Source organism: Zonotrichia albicollis, chromosome 1 (assembly GCF_047830755.1).
Source record: "Zonotrichia albicollis isolate bZonAlb1 chromosome 1, bZonAlb1.hap1, whole genome shotgun sequence".
Lineage (NCBI taxonomy): Eukaryota > Metazoa > Chordata > Aves > Passeriformes > Passerellidae > Zonotrichia > Zonotrichia albicollis.
In genome coordinates this window covers 117497435-117517223 of record NC_133819.1, presented here as the reverse complement: position 1 = coordinate 117517223, position 19789 = coordinate 117497435, and positions in this window count along the sequence as shown.

Here is a 19789-nt window from a genome sequence, read left to right as displayed (position 1 = left end):
AAGTCAAGGTCTGGGAATAACACCACCTTTTCAAAAGCTGTCTTCCAATAGCCATACACTGATAAACTGGCTAATGAGGACATTTGATTTTAAAGTGTCAGGAGAGAGCTGAACACATGAAGTGGTAATTTAAAAGGTGAAAATTTTGTAGATTTTTTTAAAGGGCGTAAGATGTTTGCTCTTTTTTTAACTACCTCTTTTAAAAATTACATGCAAATCTGTTTCAAGTCCTGTTAACAAACAGAAAGATAACAAATGTGTCATAGGATTGTGAAATCTACCAAGAAACTAGAAGATTTCCACATCCTGTTTGCTCTGGTAAATACCCTGTTTGAGCTGGTAATTAGGTCCATTAATGAGAACAACACAGAAATTAAAAGTATGAGATTTTACTCTATAAAAAAGACTAGGAATGAATGTTGTGGAGTAAAGGATTAAGGGGAAAAAAATCGTGTCATATGGACAACTCAAGCTTTTATAGTATTTAAGCAAATGATAAGATTTGTGAGCACTTAAACATGTTCGCAGACAGAAAAGCACAGAACCACAGATGTTTGAGAAGGGTCTTGCTCTGGCTTCAGTGGTGATTACCATACACGCCTTCCCCAAACTTCATCGCTGGTGGGCTTGGAGCCATAGGCTCTGATTATACCAGCAATTTAAGGAGTTCCTGACCATCAAAGCACAGTAAATGTTGTTGCATTTTTAGAGTCTTGGCATAGTACTGGTCCTGGTTAACTGAGTAGTCCCCAGTCAATCCTCTCAGGCATATCCCGTGAGTTAGGGTGCTCAGGGCAGCTTGCATGCACCCTGCTCTGGATAGCAAGAGATTTGTAGAGTGGAAGTAAACCTCTGAATAGGCAGACCTTTGAGCATTATAGAGGCAGCCAGCTGGCCTCCTTAAGAAAAAAAATATTTGACTTGGTAGCAGAGACACTGTAAATAGCTGTCAGATACTCAGGCTTGAATGCAGCACCAGTTCATTAACCATTTGTCTTATAGACAGATATCTCATCTGTCTTATGAGTAGAAGAACTGCAAGAAACATCATCAAAAAATATATTTTCTAGGTTTTTGTTATATTCTCCATGAGATATTTCTAACAATGATAACAATTTCACCTTTTTTCTGTTCAGGTGTCTGAAGACAATGTTTAGATTTTTAGGACCCAAAGGACCCAGCTAAAGCCAAGTTTTCTCAAACACATGCATATTCTCTAGTTGTTACACTACAGCTTAATTCTGCAGATAGCTACAGCAGCAAAATTGTATGGCTTTCCTGAGCCCTTCCAAAATGTTTACCCTAAAGGTGAAAGCCAAGGGGAATTTCTGGTGTGTTCTCTACCTAGCTGATAAAGAATCCAGAAAAAAATTCCACTGAAATCAGTGCCTGAATTCGTTATCTCCACTGGGTAGATGAATTTGCACATGCAGCCAAAGCTGCTGAGAGAGCCAAATTCTCAGCTGGTGTCCATTGACTTTCATGGACATAGGCCAGGTTGCATTGGTTGGGGAATTTGCCAGAGCTGCTGACAAAAAGACACAGATGAAGAGTCAGCTCTGTGAGGCTTATAGTTAACTTGGCAAATTTAGGAGTAGCCAAAGCACCACTACAAGGGATATATTTGCTGCTAAGTACAGCAGGGGAAAAAAAAGTATATTCAGAAGATGAATATTTCTAATCCTCTTAGAAACCATAATGATATGTTAGAATGAGATTTTCCCATGTGGAAACCACAGTAATGATGCCTTAGTTTTCTCCTAAATGATGGTCTTTCAATTGCCCCCTTTCTTTGTGCTTTAAGATTAATAACCATAGCAGTAACTCAACCAAATCACATGCTTTTTTTGGGAAAAATCACTCTCAACAGCACAGTAGACCATTTCATTCATATGAACTTCATGCCTAACTATGGCATATGACCCCTTGTAGGATGCTGGAAAGCAGGGCAGGGCCCTGAGGCTCCCTTCCTACCTCTGTGCTGAGAGCTTCATATGAAGAACTGCAGAAGCCATTTGTCTGTTCAACCCAACAAGGGAAAATTAGAGATTTTATGTAGAATTTACATATTAACTTGACTACATTATCAAATTTCCCAAACCACAAGCACACATGTATCTTCTGATTTTGCATTAATCTTTTTCAAATTATATCAAACTGAAAATTGCAGAGGATAAAATCAGAGATACTATAAAGATACATAGCCTATGTGTTGGCAGTGGGAGCTTCTCTGAACCGAAATACTGATTGCTGCATAATTTCTGGACATTTCTAAGGAGACAGCTGATACTGACATCTATTGGAAACATAGTACTGAAGGGAATGAATATTGGTCTCATCTAACATGGTACACACGTTGGTCTGGAGAAGCTTAACGTAAAGAAAAAATCAATGCTTGCACTGATTTGTCTTTTATCAGTGAAATAATCTAACCATTTCATATACTTCTATATTTATAATGAGCATTTAATAAAATGTACATCATTAAAATTATCCTTCAGTGCAAACAGAGAGGAGGGACTGGAAAGTGCTGTGCCATGTGATCCATGGTAACAGGCCAAAGCATTTACTCCCCTCTCCTTTTCCACTCACTAGGTGTCTGATGTTGTTTATGTGAAGTTCCTGCTATAAACAAAAAGTAGCCATATATAAAGGTCATTGTGCCTCTGCTGCAAATGACATTAGGAGATAGGCAAGTCATAGTAAAATTACAAGTAGTGTTTTATTATGTTGAATTTTCAACATCCTCAAAGAGTTAATAAATAGAAAATACTTACTAAATTTAATAAAACTCCTCATTTTCCCTTAATGTCCTATGTACATACTACCCAGGCTTTAATGCAGGTCTTTCACAGATATTTTCCCCCTTTTGTGTGGTCTTCTCAATCTTGTATTAATGTTGCATCCGTATGAACTACATGAAACTTCATGATACATAAAATTTATCTGCAGCTTCTTCCCACCAGACAGCCACAGAAGAAATCAGGAGCCACAAGCAGGTATTTGGAGTGTATACTTGTATAATGGTGCTGGATCATTCTTGAAATGACGTCCTTTAAATATTCAACACTTTCAAAAGTCTGAATTCATCATTTTAACAGCCAAAATATAGTTTCATGTGCTCAGTTTAAGGATATGTTTTGTTCAAGATCACATCATCAATTGGTTGTAGAATGAATCAGAAACTCAAAACAGCAATGAACTTGACTTTGCAGATTTTAATATGGGCTATATAGATTCTTTGGGTGGGTGTATTTGCTCTCCAAAGATACTTGTATAAATCTCCACAGAGGTTTGGACAGATGAGATAGTGTCTGTGTATAATATTTTGATGGATTCACTCCCCCTTCTAGTTCAACTTGACTTTACTTAGAACCTATCACCATCGTGTTAGTGACTTTATTTGAAAACCAGTTATTTTTTTCTAAAAGTGAATATGAAAGCTCACCAGAAGAAAATTTCAGTCCTCAAAAAACATCAGTCTTCATTACCATCAACAGTCTTTAGAAAATATGCCGCTTTGAGTCCTCTTAGTTTGACAGTAATCATTTAGCAGCCACCTTCAGTTGAAGCTTAGAGATTAAACAGAAGTATCAATCCTTCCAACACTCTTTTCTTGGAGTTTTTGGTTTTTTTAATTATTATATAAGATGGATTAGGGATAATGGTTTTAAACTAACAAAAGTGGATTGAGACTGGGACAAGTTGCCCAGAGAGGCAGTGGATGCCCCATCCCTGGAAACATTCAGGGTCAGATTGGAAGAGGCTCTGAACAACTTGATCTACTTAAAAATGTCCCTGTTCATTGTGGGGGGTTGAACTACATGGCCTTTAAAGGTTCCTTCCAACCCAACCTTTTCTTTGAATACCACTCATAAAAAATTTTCCCTGTAGTTTAAATACACTGTGAAATAATCAAGCCACCCATAGTCCTTGATACAGATAACGCTCATAAGCATTCTTAGTAATGCTTTTCCTAGAAATATGTAAATAAAAGCATCTGCTGAACTCCTAAACTCATAAAATTATTGCAGAATAACTATCACTCTTAGTTGCAATTAAGTATCTTGTACTAATCTCAAAGATCTCAATTATTTTTTTTTTGACTGACAGACAGTGCTTTCTAATGGTCAAAGTATCAGACTAAAAAGTGAGAGTCACTAACATTTCTGAATAGCTTTGAAGCTGAGTCATTCTTTTAGGAAAGCACTTAGTCCCTTTATAACATTTTCCCCTATATCTGATACCAATTTCTTGTTGATTTCCCAGCAGTGCAATTCCATCTACTTGAGTAGAAAGCTTTATGATTTATGCTAACATAAATGAAAATACAATCAGGTTCCTCATTTTAAAGATGAAAATCACAGTTATCATTCTCCCTTTGGGCAATGTAAGAATTAATTAGTATTACTCTGAGCTCATGAGGTGTTTTAAAAATATATAGTGGTAACAATGATAAATATTATTTCTTTTGTGCTGAAAGTTCATGCTGACTTGCAAAAATGTTTCTGAGTTAGGTCAATGTAGCAGTAATTTGAGAAGGTGAAGGTCTAACTTCTTGATAATGGAGATTTACAGCCTTTTAGGGTTTCTCTACCTTGAAATAATATCAATTATAATAATTCATTCATTAAATCATACTTATCCCTTCTTCCTATTTAAGAAGTTAATAATAAATCTATTTTAAACATTTTAAATACATCTGAATAAGAAATAACCATATAACTCAATGTAACTTTCTCTTCCTGAATTCAAAGGCAGTTTTTATTCCATTCTGGAAAAGAGGCCTAAAATCGTGAATTATTAATGCCTGCATCCATTTTAAAGTCTCTTTAGAAAAGAGATAAAAGAGGCCTTGCTGTAAATGACAATTAGATCTACCACCTATGCAAGATCATAACCTCAGTGGTAGTAATCTTCAAGAGGAAAGAGAAAATGAAAAAAAATTGAAAATAAATTGTTAAAATACACAGAGATTTTATCAATGAATTTCTAATTACTTTAAAGACCAAAATGTCTCTGGACATAAATTTGGAGCTGGGGTGAGTTGAAAATATAAAAAACCTATGAGGATAGCCTAGAAAATACTGAAAATAGTGGTTTTTACTGTGAGGAGTCCTTACAAGGATTTTGAACCTGACTATCTGAGGTTAAGAGAAATCCTTCATACTGCAAGTGAATATTAAAAGTCATGAAGAACAAGACACAACAACTATGGTGGCCTTCAAACAAGTGCTTACAACTAAACTTATCCTTGGACACATCATTCATTTTCACACTTTAATTAACTTTATCTTAAGTTAAACCAATCAGAGAAGCCATATGCAACTGTACCTGGGAAATATGCAAAACCAGTATTCTGTTGTAAAGCCTCGCAGCAGTCATTGAAACAGAAGGGACAGTTTTGTATAAAGACATCCAAAAGAAATAAAGTGAACTTTGATATTTTTTGTACCATGGGATACAGGAGGTTTGTAATCAATTGTCTGGCTTTTGTCCATCAATTTGTCAACTGATGATCAGGTAGGTGCTGCTTTTTCAATTTTGCCCTTTTGAAATGGGAACCTCACATACCAGCAAAGCTTTATATTAGAATTTTGCAGTAGTCTTATGAAGGTGAATATCAAGTCAGGAGTCATGCTCTGGGCTACATTCTGCACAGCTCCCACATTAGGAGCATTTAACAGCAAGTAACAGAGAGCTGTAAAGGAATCCTATCCCTGTTTCTGAGTCACTGAAAGAAGCTAGAGCACACCTGTACAATTTTCCTTTTCTCAGCTGACTGTTGCTAAAAAGCTGGACTTGGAGTTTATATTATTTAAAATTCTTTACATATCAATCATCTCATTCATGTCAAATTCATATTTTTGCAACATTTTTTTAGCTTTAAAGGCCCTGCAGATTTTATATGCTTCATTAACTAAAATATGTTTTAAACTTTTAAAATTTAGTAGACATGCTTACAAAAATTTTATATTGATGCATAAACACACTTCATTTATAAATGAAATTCATTCTCTCAAGCAACAGTATATGTCCATCATGACTGAAATTAAAGTTGCATCAGGATAGATTTCTTTCACATACACTGAAAATCTTGGGCACTTATGCAGCCTGAACATTTAATAGAGTGCACAGACAAGGAAAAGGTGCACGAAATCAGTTTCTGTGTGATGTCTGAACCTTGGTCTAGTTTATCTAAGAAACTCCTCTGTTTACATCCTGCCAATAAGAAACAAACAAATAAAAATACAGTAAGCATCCTGAGAAAATCAAATATCCTCCCCTTGGGAACAGATGTATAGAAGACAGAGTTGTGAAAAAAACTAAAAATTCTTCCAAAACTCAGAAAGTGTGGTTTATGGCTCTACTGAGGATAGGTGCAGACTGCATTTTTAATTTCAGTTTCATAGAGTATTTCTGTTACACAACTGGTTTTTCCCCCTTCCAATTAAATATATATATATATATATATATATATATATATATATATATGAAAAAAATAAACACTGACATGTTTACATTTTATTATCTGCATATTTTCTCCTAGGAAATGTCAGCTAGAAATAAAAAAAGCTACAAGATACAATTGTAGAGGCTCATGAGGAAGGGTATTCAGATGTTGAATGCTTTAGTTTTCTTCCATGGCCAAGTTCATGAGCTGGACTTTAGCTTCCAGGGGCTAATTACTAAGGCTGGGCAAGAAATAGTGTAGGCATCAGAACCTCTGCCTACATGTTACCCACAGCCACTTAGAATCAAGTACCATAGGAGAAATCAGTCTTAAATCCTAGAGTCACAGAGTGTCACAACTGCATGTCAGCAGGGAGTTTTGACTTTTAGAGTCTAGGTCTGCACAGCTGTAATGGCAAACTGCATGGATATTTGCAAGCCATTGACAGAGCCTGTGCTGCTCAGCACTGCCCTGTTGCCAGGGCTCTGCCTCTTGCTGGGAAGGCACTTACACGGTTAGCTATCTGTACATTCCTCTTTCAGGACTATCAAATATGGGTCTCATCATACAAAAGAGAAAATTGACCTCCAGCTATGGATGATAGACTAGGTAAGAGAGAAAATAAGCAAGATAAAATGACAGATCTACGAAATAAAACTTTAACCGTATATGGTGTTAAATCATTGAGAATATACATGCATGCATCTTCAAGGAAGACCCATAAACCTCTCATGAGTTGCTGAATGTCATTATTAACTATTGTTATTATTATTCTCTATTCTCTTCTTAAAAGTTTATTAAATGGCATTTCAATCCTTATTTGTAGGTATTTAATTAAGTGAATAGATTTATTGCACACATTTTTATTAATTGTCCAGTGTCAGGTACCCATAAGGAAAAGGCAGGCCTAACATCCAGGTCTTCAGTTTTTAAATGTCAGCAGTAGAATGATACATCATTACAGCACTTAGCAATTTTCTTATTAATTTCTATACTCTATCTTAGCCCATAAATAAAATAGGAGTTACCCCTAATACATAAGAGAATGAAATTTAACAGTATTATGAAACGAGTAAGAATATAAGCTAAGAATAAGGAAAGAAAAAGAAGAAAAAGCAAACAAATTAAAATAACATGATACACTGATTTATATGACATGTTAATCATCTATTATTTATCCTAAGTGCTTTTTGAGTTCTCATCTAATTTCACTATAGCATCACAGATAGACTTTAGTCACCTTTTCCTGAATGTTAATAATTGATAAGCGATATTTAGCTTGCAAAGCTGATGCATACTCTTTGGAAAGCCATGCATTGCACTGGCTTCTCCCCTTGGGTGAAATCTGCTCCATCTGCATAAAATCATTGTGTAAAGCTTTGAGGGCTTTGGGAAGCAGAATCCCTCCAACCAATATCTACAGCCCTCACAGCTGATCCTTACATTTTGTTCTTGGCTTACCTTCTTTGTGGCTTTCAACATCCACTCATAGAAAAAGAATAATTTTTTCTGTGCATGTTACGGTTTTGTCTAAACCTTTTTGATTCCAAGGGCCTAGAAGGACTCTGAACACTGCAAAGAAGTGCGTGCTGGATGTTTACACTAATATAAATTTCACTTCAAGTGTTTGTAAAATGGATGCTCATAGCACTGCCTATTATTCTGGGGATCACACTGGAAATTAGTGATGAGGAATATGAAGGCTCTAATGAGTAGAAGTTGGAGTCAACAAAGAGCTATCCAGTTCCACAACAGCTGAGAATGCACCCAGGAGGTTAGGGAAGGCACGGTGACTATTCAGTGTAGATGTGAGCAGGACATTTTATGCTTAGATTTGCCTTCACAAACTCACAGTATTCTGATTGAACAACAAGGATGTTCAATAAACAACATTATAACTTCTGTGTTTCTCATAAGGCAAATTTTCACACTTTGACAAAGTGGATTTTATTAATTTTCACCTTTCGACTCAGAGGTGGTTTTGTTTTCTTTGTTATCTCATTCTGGGTATCAAGGAGAATATAATTACAGAAGTCTTTACAATGGTTTATTGTGGTTATTTGCTGCTAAAGTTCTAGATAATTATATGGCTAGGTCTCTCTTGGCAATATTTCAATAACTATATGGACAAAAATCACCTCCAGGAATGAAATTTGTAATGCACAAAAATATCCTGACTTTCTAGCTGAGCTATAACAATTTACATTACAGAACTCCATTTGTGATATATGCATGCTAATAAAATTTTGTGCTTGAATTCCATTTTCCATATATGACAGTAACTACTTAGCTTTATATTTTTGCTCTTACCTAAGCCTTTTTAATTCAAATGACTGCTTGTCAAAAATGTATACAGCTTTTTTATAACTCAGTGAAGAACAAACTCTTCATTATAAATATATTTTTTCCTCTCTGTGGATTTACCTTTAGAACTTTCCACATTGACTAAGTTTTACTTGAGTCATACATTCACTGACATTTACTGGCACATTGGCAATACATATATTAGCTGGCAAGCATGTTGATACTACATTTTTTTTTTGCAAAGAGGAGGAATGGTTCACTAATTCTGAAGTAATTGTCTCAATTTGTGAAGCTTATTTTGATATTTTACTGACATGACTAGAACGCCTATCAATTAGTCTTTTATCACCATTCGTCCTACTATATATATATATTAAGTAACAATATGCCCAAATCATTGATTCAAAACATTCATTGTTGACTCTAAATATGAAAATAACTTAATTTCTCAACATGAACTACTATCATAATGGACCAAACCCAGCTTAATTTAGTTGTATAAGTATTCCCATTCAAATAATTTCATCAGTAATGGCTGCAAATGAACCATGAAATTTAGCTGTTTTCCAGTCAAGTATAATCTAGTGGAATATCTCGTGTAGTTTTAGATCTTGATATAGATTTTTCTGATCTAGTTTATTGGGCTGTTTCAGAGTGTATGTGCCAACCCGACAGAAGGATTTGGAGATAATTCCTATTAATACAGATTAAAATTGGGATAGGAGATGTCATCCAGCCCTGTGGAGACTGAGAATGGTTCCCAGAGGAGTTAAATGCCTCTCTTTTCTATACAAACTCTTAAAAAGTTATTTGAGTATTACAAAATTATTGATTTCAAAAGTTGAAAGGTAATGGTGAGAAATGATAGAGTATCCTAATCCCCATAAATAGTTTAATGACTATTTCCAAACAAGTAGTTAGTAAAAATAGTTTATTCTTTTTTAAATTGTATGGAGCTTAGTAAGGATGAATACCTGTATCATGTGTTTTAGGTCTCATCAAGATGCAATATCTGCTGTTTATAAGTTTATATATGTCAGCAATTACTGCACATAATAACAACCAAAATGCTATAATATGTACAATTTGTTATACAAATAGGATTAGTTCTCATAAACTGATGAAAGGTACAACAGGAAAGCCAAAACCAGTCACTGTCAAAATGATAATACATCTTGAATTGATTTCTTCAAGAGGTATTAACTTCAGTTGTAACATTATGAGAAGTTACTTAAACATTGTTTATATAGTTGGCCATAGGATGAGTTTTTTAGTGTCATCATGGATTATTAACAGACTAACTCAACATGAGGAAAACCAGCCCCCTTCATGCCACTTATGCATTTCTGATATTTTACACAAAACCTGTGTTAAAAGAACTTTACCAAAGTTTTAAGTCATTCCTCTTCACATTAGGTAATGCCACAGCTACAGTGGCCTGGACAGCCTCTGTTCAGTTCCTGGTGTATTAGTTGTCATTATTAACACAACATATTCACATATTAACATGTTGGAAATAACATATTTATTTTCTTGATCACTATCTATCTGAGCTTTCCACAAGATTCTTGCCCCCTTCTCTACATAGGCTGGACAGTGTTCATTTAATAAGTATTCAATATTTGTTTATTTGTTTGTCTTTCTCTTTTCACCTGTGGCCCAAATCTATGTATGTAGTGAATAAACCAAGCACTAAGAAATGGTTTTTTTTTTTTTTTCCCTTAGAACATCACTATAGGAAAACTTCCTGAGTCATCAAAATATCTCTCAAATAGGAATCCACTTTTCTGCACAAAACCAGAAGAGTTCAGATGAGTTCATTATGCAACAAGAAGCTTACAGATGGGAATTTGAGGTATGTAAGGTTAAAGTCACATTTTTGACTTTAACCTTTAATTTAGACTAATTTTTAAATTAACTGTTTTTCATATTATGTAAAAATGCATAGAGCTGTTCATATCTGGTCTCATCTTCTGTCAACTTCTTTCATGGGTGTGAGTGTAACATAGATCTTCAAGGAAATATTTGCATTATAGAAGTTCAGATTTCTGGCATCCACATGCAGCTCCTTGGATTTCAAAAAGGCAGGTCAAAAGTGAAGTTCATAAAGGGGGCAGATGATTGTCAGGTTTTGGGTGGGCAGAAGAATCATAATTCTGGAGGAAGGTCTCCAAATGGCAGGGAAAGCTCAGCTCACTGAGAGAGTGAAGACCACATGACAGTGTGAAGAACAGGATCGCATCAATGAAAGCCAGAAAAGGAATGGAGGGACACTGACAACAAATGACAGTAGAGGTAGCCCTAAAAACCAGACAAAAACTGTGAGATGAGTGAGAATCAAAACAGCAATCACAGTGCTGCAGCTACTCAAGACAGAAAAGGAACAAACATGCATGTGTGTGTAGAGCTGTCCAGGAAGGAGGAAAGAAGCTAAAGAAAAAGGTGTGACCTTGAGTGATACAGACTCTCAAGACAGAAATTTCAGACAGTGTCAGGAAATTGTTTCAATTTAATTCAATCATTTTACATGGTACCAGATGCTGTCTGATTTATACTGTGTAAAAAGGTTGTGCAGAGGACTAGGAAAGTGTTCTGTTTACCTTGTCTGAGTCAATGCACTTCCTGAAGCATTTTCTTCTGAAAAGCAGGATGAAGAGAAAGATTAGTTCCACAGTAGCCCAAATGAGCTTGATGGGTTCTGGAAAAATTTCTGGAGTTTGGTACTGGCAGAGAGAAAATGGGATACTCAAAAAGTGTCCTGTCTAAAAAGGGAAGCAGTCCCAAATCTGCCCCCAGGAGTTCCAGATAAGAGACTTTCCTGAAAAGTCAAAAGGATGATCTGTAGTGAGAAAAACTGGAGTTTTACTTGAACTGAAAATTACTGATTATGGAAAAAAGGTATACACTTCAAGGACATAACGGTTAGGAGGTTGATTTGTTTCCAAACCTCTTCAATTTGTGTCACTCAGTTCTTCTGGGGTTTCCCCTATTTGGTGAGTCATTTTAGCTGTAGTTTGTTTTTGTTGTTTAAATAAAATACTAGCTTTAGAAATTGCATGTCATTACTGGTTTTTTGGCAAACTCACATCAAAAATTAGAAGAGAGGAAAGTGTTTTCACTTGGCCAAAGATGTTTGCCTGAAGCCAGCTGCAATGTGATCCTCCCCTGCTGCTGTCTCTCCATCATCTTCACAATCCTGTAGGAACGTCTGCTTATCTTCACAGTATATTCTATAAAAGAAAAGAAAAATGAGAAGTAGTGGTTTAGGAAACTCTAATGAAGTGCACAGTAAAGCAGTGGCAAATCCACCTTTCAAATACAAGAGTCCCAAAACAACATAGTTCATTTTACCCTTCAGGACAGCTGAAACCCAGGAGGTCTGGTCTGGTCATGACTACAGTGCAGAGTGTAGTATTGGAAATCTATTTTTCATTGGATGTCCTAGTATAGTATTCTAACAGTTTAGTGCCACATAAGGAGGTAGGCTAAGGAAAGGCAAAAGTGGTTTATCTTTTGATAGAGTTGATTAGGCACAAACCAGATTCCTACACATTAAGTCAGTGACTAGGTTTGGTTTTGCAGTACAAAAAGAAGAAACAAAGGAGATGACAAATGGGAAAAGTAAAAAACTGTGATTCCTTTGCATCAGTAGGATGGCAAAAAGGTGAACATTAAAGAGTGGGTTTTGTCCATTGAGTATTTGAGGATTTTAGATGGTCTACAGCCAGACACAGAAATTGAAGACAAGTAAAGAAATACCAAGACCATGAAGGAGTCTAACAGTTTCTAGTAGAGGTTGACTATCTTATCAAACGCATAGCCTCTAGAAATTTGAAAATACCAACTGATGAGACTTGAGAAAAGACGAAATTCTAAGAATAGACTTCGGACAAGGAGAGATAATAATAAGCAAGGCAACAAGTCAAGACTGGAGAGAGCCAAACAGAGCTGTGTTGCAGCGGACCCAAGGGGACACTGCTGTAGGCACTGAGGAGACTGCATTCAGGTAGGTTGTACTGAGCACATAAGGGAGTCTGAAAGGTTGTCCTTTACTGCCTCAAACCTGCATGGACAATTTGTCTTCAGGCCATGCTCTGTGAGACAGCAAATACTTCTCAAGTAAATGGCTCATCTTTATTTCAAAGTCTTTTTTTGACTCTCCTATCACCTGAGTAGTTGTCAATGCTGGGATCTTACAGAGAAGAGTCCCACTGGAGGATAAATCAGAACTGCAGGACCATTATTTCCTTCATATACCTTGCTCTCTTTTAGTTACATGAAACAGTTATTAAACCAAGTAAAACAGCAACACGACACAAGAAAGTATTACTATCATTTCAGAATGATAATGCCAGGTGTCTAAAAAGCAACTTTTTTTCAAGAAATATCTCTATAAAGAGAACTGTCTGCAAAAATATATTTTTTCCAAAATTCTTTCTTAGAAATTACCTTAAATCCTGCCTGTCCCCCAACTCAGCCCTCAAGCCTGTAAGCAGTGAAGTATTTTTTCAAAGTCAATATGCTATTCGCAGCAAGAAAAAAACCAAACCAACAAACAAACCCAAAAATAACAAAAACCAAAACCAAAACAAAACAACAAATAAACAAAATGAATGAGGAGGCTATCTATAATTATGTCAACCAGTAATGCTTGCTTTAAAAAATTTTTTTCAGCAGATACACAACTCTTAAAAAAGAGAAATATATACATTGAATATACAATTTTTTTCTTAAACACTGTCTTAAATTTCAGTGTTTATTTGGAAGGCATCAAACTGAAATGATAATCTGGAAGAGATTAATATTCTGCAGAATTTCAAAAATTTTGAGAAGAATTGGAAGAGCTTCTTTGGTGTTTGAATGATTTAATACCTCTCTGCATGCTCTAGTCTTCTTCCTACCAATAAAACTCTGAAAGAGTTTTATTCTTTCTGTGTTTATCGGATTTTGATACTCAAATTCAGATACAGAGCAATTGCTTATCTTGATTGCCAGAGATTCTTGCCCATGTCAGTATTACCTGATTTGACTAATACAGTCTTTATCTTGGAATCTCAACACTATAGTCAGATCTCAGAAGAGCTCAGATTTGGTCCTTTAGGCTATGTGAGGAGGCTTTTTTATTATGCTCAAAAAGGTAATTGAACAAGTTTTGAACAAAAAGCACCACATTGTACAATTCTATACTTTCAATTTCAGCAAGAGTAGAATGGCTTCTGTTTTCTAATTTTCCTGCTTTGTTCAACACTAAAAATCAACACTCTGTCTCAGTTCATAGATCTCTTTGTTTCATCTTCCCTTTCTTCAGTGTTGCTTATTCCTTCCCCTGTTGCATGCACACGTTTGGTTAATTTATCCAATTTAGCATCCATTGCATCTCCCTTTCATTTAAAGTCTCTCCCATGCTGTGAAGAATGACTGTCCAGGTCCATTTTATTTCTCTAAATATTGCTGTAATATTTGTAGGAGCTTCTTTTTCCCCAAAGAGCACTGAGGCAGATGCTGTGTTTTCCATAGTGCCTGTGAATTCTTTTGAGCAACCTAGGTTTCTGTGGACTACATGACGTCTCTAAATTGCAGCTGTTCTTAAGGATTTGTTCCTCTACAATGATATTTTGCTCACCTCTTTTCAATGCAGGCAAAAAGTTAAGACACAGAAAGAAAGGACTAAACAGTTGAATATTTGGCTGGTTTGCAATTGGCCCAAGGCAATGGGAGACAATTTTACAAAGTACTTTGGCACCTACCTCCAGTGCAATTCACTGCCAAGCCTACAGGGTTACATGGTTGAGTTTGGTGGGCACCTATCCCTTGAGAGGGCATTATAAATTCACATTTTTCAGAAGCAGATTAAATCAGTCATTTTTTTGTCAAGTTTTGTTGAGCAGGAAGTGTTGTCAGGCTTATTCTTCTTGCCCAGGCAGACAAGCACTGCATGCCATATGTACAGCTGACTAGGTGAGGGGGCAGGGGAATAGCTCCTAAATTCCTTAAGAGAAGCAGGCTAGGACAATGAGAAACCTCAGATCAAATTTCATAGTAATGCATGTTTGGATTGGAATTTACCATTTTAGTAGCCTTCCATTAAAGCATCCTTGTTGTGTTCCTATACCTAATATTGACAGTGACAGAAGCAGTAACTTCTTTCTGTTTTATTATAAGTTGATAAAATCCAAACCAGAAAGAATTGGTTTTCATAATTAGGATTTTTTCCCACCAGCAGCTTAAATTAAAAATACTTTAAAAGTATTTATTGCAGGCAATGGTAATCATATCTTTTTGTCACTTTAATTTTGAGAAGTTTCTGGTCCAGTTCCCAATGGATCAGTTCCTACTTCAAATGTGATACCTTTGCTACAATTGCACAGGAAAACTAGAAGATGATTAAATATGCAGAGCTGAAAATATTAATGATTAAAGCTGAGTCTTCAAAAGAGAGGAAAATGTGAAATACTTAATCATATCCCAAATTTGTTTTTATTACTAATGATGTGGGATTTTAGGGCATTTTCCTGTCATCTTTCAAGTACCAGATTCACTTCAGGAAAACTGTACCTTTTACTTTCTGTACTCATCTTTCTTAAAATATTTTATTGTTTGTTTATTCTACTTGTGGCTTGACCATGAACTGAGACTTCAGCAAAAAACATAGATTATTACTGGGATGAAAAACAAATGGCACACTATGATGGCCATACACATTTCAGGATGCCCATTCTAAGATTTCTGCAAGAGGTTTTGAATAGACTAAATATTTATCCTGTGAAATGGGGTCCATTTTTAGGGTCTTTCAAAAGCTGAGACACACAAAATCACTGAACGCTGTTGTAAATTGTGGTCATACGTACACGTTTATTAGCATGTAAAAGTATGTTATTGAAAACTGACTTTCCTGAATAATTTTCTGAAACATCTTTTCCTATCACATGTTGTAATCTGGACTTACCAAGTAATTAAACATATGGTGATGTATTTAGCTATACAAAATATTGTTTGTCAAAATTACATGTCCACTGGGTTTCAGTGAATGTTTACTGTATGTCTAGGTATCTAATTAAGTAGCTGATGAATTTCAATAGAGACATTCTAGAAACAATTTGTTTTTTCTAAAACCTGATCACTTTTAAAACTTTAAAATTAAATTCCTATTTCAGTGGCTATATTTAAAGTGTGACTTGAATTCCCTGTAGTTCACCTCTGAGGTTTTTATTTTTACTCCTGGCTAATAAACTAAGAGGCATACCACTCATACCAGTAAAACTCCAAGCAAGCTGCCCTGTATCATACTTCACACTTCATCAAGATTCTTCCCTGTGTAGTAATACTATTCATAGGGTTTTATATTTGTTTGCTTTGTTTCTATGGTTATTTTTCCACTTACATTAGGATGTGTGATTGGTTTTTCTCAGCTTCCTATTTGCACTAGAACATTTTGAGTTGTCCAGAAAAATCACTTAAAGCTCTTAGTGGTCAAATACAGCTGAGTGGACAGACAAAAGATTTATTTACATCTGCCTGAATGAGGTGAAAACAGTCTTTCAGACTCAGAGAGAAATATACAGAAATGTTTCACCTCCTAAAATTTTTTAAAATTATTTTGCAATTTCCTTTATAAATGGCATACATCTACCATTGTAGGAACCACACCTGTACTTAAAATACATTTCTTGCATCATTTTCTAGAAAATACTTACATAGAAAATCTCAAATTGAAGAAGTCACTTATTCTCTCTCACACATCCCATGTTCCAGTTCAAGCTATATTATGTCTATGTGTTATGCCTGCAAAGCCAGAGGACTCACAGCACTGTAGGACTCTGACAATTGAGCAGCAAATTGAGTTCCAAAGGCATGAACTCAGCACAGTAGCTGAGAAAATGTCATTGCAGCTGTGTCCCTTTCATATCTTCATTGAAGGACTGGAAACTTTAACTACTCCAATCACCACAGCATGACCTCTTGTCACACTAGGATTATGACTCAAGTAACAAGGATGCAGAAAGGATGTGAAGGACAAAACAACCAGATCACACCTCTTAGAGCTTAATGAGAAATTAATGTGCCTCACAAGCAAAATGGGATTTCCCTCTTCCTTGTACCACTAAATAAGGCCAATATCCATAGCTAAAGCATGATGAAGGTTGTTAAGTCACAGAGAAGTGGACACTGTTTTAGCCACAGTTTCTGAAGAATTTAATCATTAGCATACCTCTTCACATCCCTTGAACTGTGCCAGCTCCTACTTCTCAAAATAGTACAATGTCTCAGATCTGCAAATGGCTGTGCAGCCTTTGTACGAGGCTGCCCTGCTTAGGAAGGAGGAGAAGTAAGCATGAGGCAGCATGTGGCGCCACACCACACAGCTGTGGAGCAAGGGAACAGACATTATCTACACTACTGAGAAATAGCAGTGAACTCATACATAACAAAGTATTCTCTTGGTTTTACCAAGAGTCGCATCTTTTCACAGTGGGTTATTTTGCCCATTCCTAAATTGATAAGGAATCAAATACCTATTAAAGAAGTAATTAAAATTCTCCTGCCAAGAGGAGATGAAATTTACTTTGAGGCTGCCACCACATGGACAATCAGAAAGATAGAGAGACGTTACACTGCAGGAAGTAAAAAGGATGCAGATAGACAAACTTCTTCAAATCGTGTGAGAGAGATATCCTCTAATTTCACTAACACCTTATCCAGCCCATCTTAGATATGTGTAGAATATAATAGAATTATAGAATCATAGAATGATTTAGATTGGAAGGGACCTTAAAACTCATCTCATTCCAAACCCCTACCATGGGCAGGGACTCCTTCCACTAGACCAGGTTGCTCCAAGGCCCATTCAACCAGGTCTTGAGGACTTCCAGGGATGGGGTATTCATAACTTCTCTGGGCAACCTGTTCCAGTGCCTCACCACTCTCTGAGTAAAGATTTCATTCCTAACATCTAATGTAAATCTCTTCTCTAAAGCCATTTCCCCTTTCCTATCACTATCTGCCTGTGTAAAAAGTCTCTTTTTTTTATAAGCCCACTTAAGTTATTGGAAGGCCACAATGAGATCTCTCCAGAGATGCCGGTTTCCCAGGCTGAACAGTCCAGCTTTCTCAGTCTTTCTTCACAGGTTAGGCTCTTCCATACCTCTGAACATCTACATGACCCCCCTCTGGATTACTCTAATAGGTCTAGTCTTTCCTGTGCTGAGGACCCCAGACCTGGATGCAATATTCCAGGGGGTGTCACATGAGGGCAGAGTAGAGGGGCAGAATCACCTCCTTTGACCTGCTGGTCATGCTTGTTTTGGTGCAGCCTGGCACACCACTCTTCTCTGTGATGCCCAGTGACAGGACCCGAGGGAATGGCCTGAGGTTGGGCCAGGGGAGGTTTAGGCTGTATATTAGAAGAAGGTTCTTCCCCCAGAGGGTGGCTGGGCACTGGGACAGGCTCCCCAGGGAAGTGGTCACAGCCCCAAGCCTGATAGAGCTTAAGAAGCATTTGGACAGTGCTCTGAGGCACATGGTGTGACTCTTGGGGTGTCCTGTGCAGGGCCAGGACTTGGACTGGATGACCTTGTACTCCTTTCCAACTCAGCTTAACCTGTGATTTTGTGATTCTGAGTACCTCTCCCAATATGTACTTGTCTTGGTTTAAGACAATTTAAAGAGGTAGGCACTTTAAAACAATTTGCCTCCCCTTAGTTTCAACCAATCATTTTCTACCAATAAAGAGAAATGAAATACATATATGAGTATATATGCCCTGAAATGCCATTTCTGGTCATGGTGCTTAAAGAGACAGTAACAATTTTTGGGACAAAGGTAAATGTGGAACACAGTAACCTTTCATGTTACCCATGACAGTATTCATGCTTGGGATTGCCCTGGGTGCAGCATCTTGCATTTGGACTTACTCAGCTTCATGAGGTTATCGTAAGCCCACATATCAAGTTTGTCCAGGTCTCTCCCTTGAGGGCATCCTGCACCTCTGTTGTGTCAGCTGCACTGCTCAGCTTCACATCATCTGCAAACTAGCTGAGGGTGCACTTGCTCTCATTGTCTATGTCATCACTAAAGATATTAAAGAACACCATTCCCAGAACAGAGCCCTGAGAGACACCACGCTTTTCAGGTGGTTCACCGAAATCCAAATCCTCCACTATTCTCACTCAGGGTGAAAGTAAATCTAGCAGTAGCACCCAGAAGATGTGAGGAAATAATGGTAGAAGTGGTTGCATTCAGCACTACAGATCCTTGAATTGTCTCCTCTCCATCTTCTCTAGTGGCCTCCTCTACATCCTGAACAGGTAAATAACAGTTGCAGGAAGTTAAGTGTCACTAACAGCTCAGTCCTGTGTTTGATATTAAATTACTCAAGCCCACAGAGACTTATTTTTGTTCTGATTTTCAATGTGTTGGCTAAATAAATCTCATGTTGACAAGAATAAGACCAAATGGGAAGCTAACTTATTGCTGCCTGACATCAGGAAAAATATAACTTACCCATTGATGCCACACAAAGAACTTTATTCAGAAATGAAACACTTTGATACAAAGCCATCTTCCTTGTGTAATTAGGAAATACAAAGGACAAAATGAGAATTTGAGTTTAAATGGTGAAATGGAATAAATCCTGTTTACAACCCTTATGACAAAAGGTTTACTGTAACACAAAAGAAATGGAGAATTCTGTTTCAGAAGTATTCTGAAAGCATGCCATCTCAGAGCTATAAATAATGAATTGTTTCTATATGCTAAGGAAGTAAAAAAATGTCAACATAGTTTGGCAATTTCAAACAATGTGCAAGACTTTATCCTTCACAGAAAATGCATAATTAATAATACCCCAAAACATGGTCTACAACCAGAACATAAATCAACTACAGAAAATCCCAGATTTATGTCTTTCAAAAAAAGAATAACTTTTCTTTGATTAAAATCTTTAGGGATGAAATGGGCTGTCCTTGCCCTCAGCACAGAAAAGCACTTAAATTTCTATCTGTCTGGAAGTGTGGATGTCATCCTATTTGTGTT